This window comes from Aphis gossypii, chromosome 2 (genome assembly GCF_020184175.1).
Source record: "Aphis gossypii isolate Hap1 chromosome 2, ASM2018417v2, whole genome shotgun sequence".
NCBI lineage: Eukaryota > Metazoa > Arthropoda > Insecta > Hemiptera > Aphididae > Aphis > Aphis gossypii.
Window position 1 is genome coordinate 78,762,211 of NC_065531.1, and position 6,133 is coordinate 78,768,343.

The 6,133-nt window shown below is 28.1% G+C and overlaps 1 long non-coding RNA gene across 1 annotated transcript; it reads right to left on the reverse strand.

Annotated features, from left to right (window-relative positions):
• Window positions 1–1,567: 1,567 nt before the first annotated feature.
• Window positions 1,568–5,015, reverse strand: LOC126550177 (uncharacterized). The gene is made up of 4 exons (XR_007604217.1): window positions 4,916–5,015; window positions 3,487–3,807; window positions 3,206–3,362; window positions 1,568–2,015 (listed from the first exon to the last, which is right to left on the reverse strand). It is a non-coding gene; the product is annotated as an uncharacterized LOC126550177 (long non-coding RNA).
• Window positions 5,016–6,133: the final 1,118 nt, after the last annotated feature.

Genomic DNA, 6,133 nt, shown 5'->3' on the forward strand with positions numbered 1-6,133 from the left:
GATTTTCGACAAGATATTATGCTCTGCACGATATGAGTCGGTTACGTAGTAAGTTGGCAAGATAAGCCTAAGTAACCCATACACCCAAAGACCACGGGAAAAATAAAAAAAATAAAATAGCCACAGCAAGTCAGCAAATATTACAATAAGTAATCGACACAAAATGTATAATACACGATAACACGATGCTGAAAGTAAAATTGAAAAATGAATAACAGACGAGAGTAACAGAATTTTTAATCTTAAAATATTTTTTGCATCTATTATAATTATATAACAGCGCTTACCAATAAATAAAATATTTTAGCATGATACTGCTTTTTTTCGATTTTATATAATAATATATAATATATTAATATTATACTGTGATTTATTTGCCCAACTTTATTTAATTTGAATTCAAAACGATAAACTCAAAAATCTGAAACCTTTTCCTATTAAGAACTAAAATTAGAATAAACAAAAAAATATATCAAATATATTAATTAGTTATTTGAATTTCTATTAAGATAAAATAATAGTACCTATAGGTACATTTTAATTGAAGCTAAATAATTCATTAATTCAAGGTTGTTTCTAACAACTATGAAATTACCTATACAAAAACAAAAATATATTATATAAAAAAATAACAACGATTGCGCGTATAATACACCCTTGGTTTTCAAAAATATGAAGTCGATATAACTTCCTCGTCATCTGTATCAGTGGTGTATCGAAAGGGTGGCTGAGAGAATTTCAGTCCTCCCCAAAACTTTCGAAAATTGTAAAAATACTTTCAGATTTCTAATAACGTACAACGCACGTATTATGCATAACCATATATTATATATTATATATAAAGATATTATAATTTGATTACTTGAATTACTGAAAAAGTCTAAAATATATCCACGACATCGACATACCAAACTTATTTTAAAGGATCTAAATCAATCTAAGCTATTTAACAAGTTATCAGTTATCAAGTTATCTCCTGTCAAAGCGAAATCTTTGCTATCTGCAATTCCACCGAAAAATGAAAATTAATACTAATTACTTCTTCAAATCGTCATATTTTAATCTCTTGATGTAGCCGGGAAGCGTATACTGTGTAATAATAGTCAATTGATAGCAATAAAAGTATGACAGTATTATAGGTGTATACGAGTTTTTAAAAACATAATAATATTATCGTGTACAATTTTTTTAAATCGTTCACCCACCCCCACTGAAATTATATAACAAGTAATGTAGTATTATATCGTACGCATCGTTTTTTAATTGCAATCATAACATTATTATTACCGTCTGGAATAATTTTACGATTATTAATGATTATTAGTGTTTACGTTTTCAGCCGTAGAGCCGTAGAGGAGATCACTCTACCCTCCGCCCGTCCTCCGTCAAGACCACAAGCCGAGGGCCCAAAAAAAAAAAAAAATACTGATTTCTGTGTGTATATAGTACACCATACAGAACAGACACTTAAATTTGTTGTTATATAATACGCATCGGATACGGTTCTATACGACTTGTTTTTTTTTTCGGTTTTTCGTCTATCACGTGTGATCGGAGAGGGGGGGCACCGGTGCGTGCGCAATCGCTGCTGCGTAGTTTCTGGTTGCCGGCCGGCCGGTCCGTCTGCCCGCCGGCGCTTACGCACTGCGTAGACGCCGGCTCGGCGGCGGCGGCGGCGGCGTTGGGACTCGGACGACGGACTGGGAATAAAAAATTGACACTAAAACGACGAACAACGCCAAAACCACAACTATATAATAATAATATTAGTGGTAAAATGTGCTCTGTTCGACAATAATAATAATAATGATATTTTGCGCTATTTTGTCGGAGTTTAGATTTTTTTTTCCACGACGACTGATAATTTTATATCGTCCGAACGCGGCAACACCGTCTCGTCGACGCCGCGCACCGTGGTAACACGTGGTATTTGCGGCGATTACGTGTAGGTCAGGTGTGCTGCCGTGCGAGCGGCGCGACGAGGAGAGAAACGAACGCGTTGGCCGCCCGGGTGACTGTAATAATATAGAAAATATTATGGTATAGAGATTGAAACGATAATAAAAATTATTATTATTATTATTATTATCGACGAACGCGGTCTCGGTACAATGTATATTTTGTACGAGTGGCGAGTGTGCGATTTATACGATTTAAAAAATTTTAACGAGTATATTCGACAATATTATCGTTATATAATATTATAATGTCATTACAACTGCAGTAGCAAAGTACAATATCAAGGGATCTCCAGATAGGAAATAAAAACAGAAAAACAATACACTTCTATTAAGCTTTTAACATTATAAATCACGATTTCATTCGTTCAAGTTTCGAATAATATTAGGGTCGAGTATTTTGAAGAAAAAAAAAACACCATGTCTACGTTAAATTTTTTTCTGAGCCACTTATTAGTTATTACTTATACATATCTCGTCATTTATATCATTACAATTATATTGTGTATCATCGTATCAATTCAATAATTTTATTAAAATGGTATTAATGGTAAACATATACGTAATAACAATAAACTATAACATCAACATGCTATGTATTACAAAAACAATGCTGTATTAAACCGTTAAGACGTTAATCTCAATTTCAGCAGAGTATTTTAGAGTGTTATACACTTTACAATATTATTGTCAGTATTATAAATTATCATCAATAAATGATAATATACCATAATATGATTTAATTAAAGTACCTATTTCGAATCGGCAAAAAGTTAAAAACAATTTTTAAAATTTTAATTGATATACAAAACCGGTACTCAAACCAGAGATTGGATATAGTAAGAATCTGTGAATGTACAACCGTAGTCCGTAGTATTAGATACGAAAGTAAATAAGTTGGTATAGCTACCTAACTTTTCTAAAAAATATGCCTAAGCCGCTACGTTAAAATGTTACAATTTATTCGCCGACTACTGTATACATTTCAATTTTCAGTAATTATTCAAGTCATCGTGTAATCGTTAAATACCGCAATACAAGCTGCAAATTGCAATAGCAGCAGTAAACGTGATCGATAAAGTTAGAAAAAGAAGCCGTTTGTCGTTCATACCGTATCGGAATTCTTATTATTACTGATAGGTATATTAAATACCTATAATAATTTAATATATTGAATATTTTATCATCGCGGTATTAGTACCTACATAAATGGTTTTAATAAAATCGATTTTATATTTTAAATATACCTTATGGGCTTACGGCTTATCGGCATTTTATAATTTTGATTTGAAGGCGAATAAGGGAGGTTAAAATATAATATCGTGCACGACGACACGTTCTATTTCGGCGAATCGTCTTATTGCAGCTTAATTCAACCATCGTAGTCCACAAGTCGCGTCCTTACTATTTAATATAATATGTTATTAGGTACCACGATAATTGCCGACAATTAGTGTTATAAACTTATAAATAAAACATCTAATAGTAGTTCGGCTTATAAATTATATATAAATAAATAACATACAACCTGACTTCGTAACTCCGAACCTCCACATCTTAACAACCATTGAGCCATGCATAGGTACGCCAACTATTAGGTAAAATGTGAATAAATTATCTCGATGTTCCGGTATCGGGTATAGTGGAATTAGTGGATACAATATTTTGAACTTCCGATGTTCGAATGCAAACCATGTGCGAAAAAAACTCTTTCCAGTCTATTTATACTTCACATGTTCTAAGAATACGTTCAACGCGAGTTGCTTGTATTACAGCTTTATATGCAAAAAGTGCCGATCGATATTTTTTTATCGATACTGGCCACCTTCATAAACGCCTTCTCTGAATTCTCAAAAACAAAGCAATATTTTGTTTCGGTTAGGTAAAGTAATAATAAAACATGATACATTATAAATTATAATAATATTATGATAGGCTTTTACGACTCAATTTTATGTCGAATTACACTGGACATTAATTTTAAACCTAATGAATATAATATATTTTAAAATATTTAAAACATTTTTTATTCTAACCGATTTAATATAATGATATGTATAGTTTTAGGTATTTCAAAATATAATATGAAATCATTGGTTTTAAAAATGTACGTACTAAAAATCACTGGTGACGCTCCTCATAGTATATACATTATACATAGTAGAAACTAGCAATATTTTAAAACGCTAATCCACTACCTATACATTATATTTGTATATAGTATATTATCCACTTAATTATTAAATGATAAAATTTTTTCAGATGATAATAATCCTATTATATCTATACTTGTCAATTAAAGAATAAAGATTAAAGATTTCAAGTGTTCTTATTATTTATTTATTAGTTTTTACTACTTATATAGTATTTATACTTGAACGGCATACAGAGTTGTACAGTAACCCGTTAGACCTCAAAGGTTACCTATATTATATTTCGTTAGACACGACTTGGATTGTAGTTATTTTATTAAATTGCTATACGAGGTCATCACAAAACATCAAATAATTTGTCCAATGAACCAATATATGTGAATGTAACAACTTTAAATGTTTGAATATATATCCAAGGACTAAAATAACTTTTTTTCTTTTAGCATAAAATAGATCTTTAGCCTGTGTTACCTTTAAATACGTAAAATATTATCAATGGAAAATATACTCGAGATGTCATTTGAATATTGAATAAAAAAAAAACAAAATTTATGTAGTAGTAGATATAGTTTTATACATTATATGCGTATACAATAGGATACACGCATTTCCAATTTTTACCATTATAATATTATATATAATATTCAGTTATATAATACGTATTTTGCTAAAATATAATATTGTTTACTGTATCATAAAATAGATAAATTCATTTTTCATTATGATTAACAATCCACTCGACTCAACATATTTTATTAAATGAAGTATTTATATTTTATATTTTTGAGTAATCTAAATACTTACCAATTACCATTTATGTTTTATTCATTTTCTTCGAATTGTATTATTTTTAAAATTCAAAATTGAATTCTTATAAGTTATAACTGAAATCACAAATAAGTTAAAAGATAAATATAAAATGTTTCATTATTAAAATAATAAAAGGTTTAAATAAATAAATGTAACCCAGCAGCTAACCTATATGAATATATGATTAGCCTACATTATACATACAAATAAATAATAATACAAAATATACACATACTATATAATATCGTATTATATACGTTCTGTATAATGTGATCATAGAATTACAACCGAAACAAATAAATTACAAAATCTCAATTTTAAAATATACTACATCTTAAGAATAACAGATAATATTTTAACTTTCATTTGGCTTATTTCTGAGTATTTGAATATTTTTTTTACATTAATGAAAAACGTCTTCTTTAACGTTATATGTATAAACAGTATAATATTATAAAATTATTAAATAATCGTAATTTATCAGCAATAGCTGATATATTTGGAAATATCTTGGTTATTGTTACAATTACCTATAAAACCAATTTTATCCCTTAAAAACATAATATAAGATATAACATTTCAAATTATTTTATGTACAACCATTGATTTTTAATTATGGTATAATATTATTAAATCAAATGCTCAACGAAAACTTTTAAATATAGGTATTGCAAAGTAACATTCAAATTACAGAATAACTTTATTGTTCTATAAGACAATAAAATGAATAAATTATTAAGGTTTGTTAGGCAAAAAGCACAAAAAATCAGAATTCACTGCAATGTATAGGCATTATTGCGTATGTATTTAACATTAAATATAATTTAAACTATTTTGTGTACTTGTGTATGCGTAAATCACTACAAATTACGACTTGTGTTTTGATATTAGGTTATAATAATGCAACACGTGTAATTTAATCATTTGTATTTTATATTATTGCTTATTAATTGATAATACATTTATAATTATTTATTATACACTATAAATTGGCATTTGACGATAACGTTTCTTTGATTAAATAATTAAAACATTTAATAAAAATTAACAATACAGTCGTTAAATAAAATAAAAATTCATCTAATTTACCGAATTACTTACCAATAATAAAAGTATATTATAATTTATATTTATAACTCCTATCTAGTTTTAAGATAAGTTTTTGTTTTTTTTTTCCAAAAAATATTTTATCAAACAATCAAAGTTTAATTG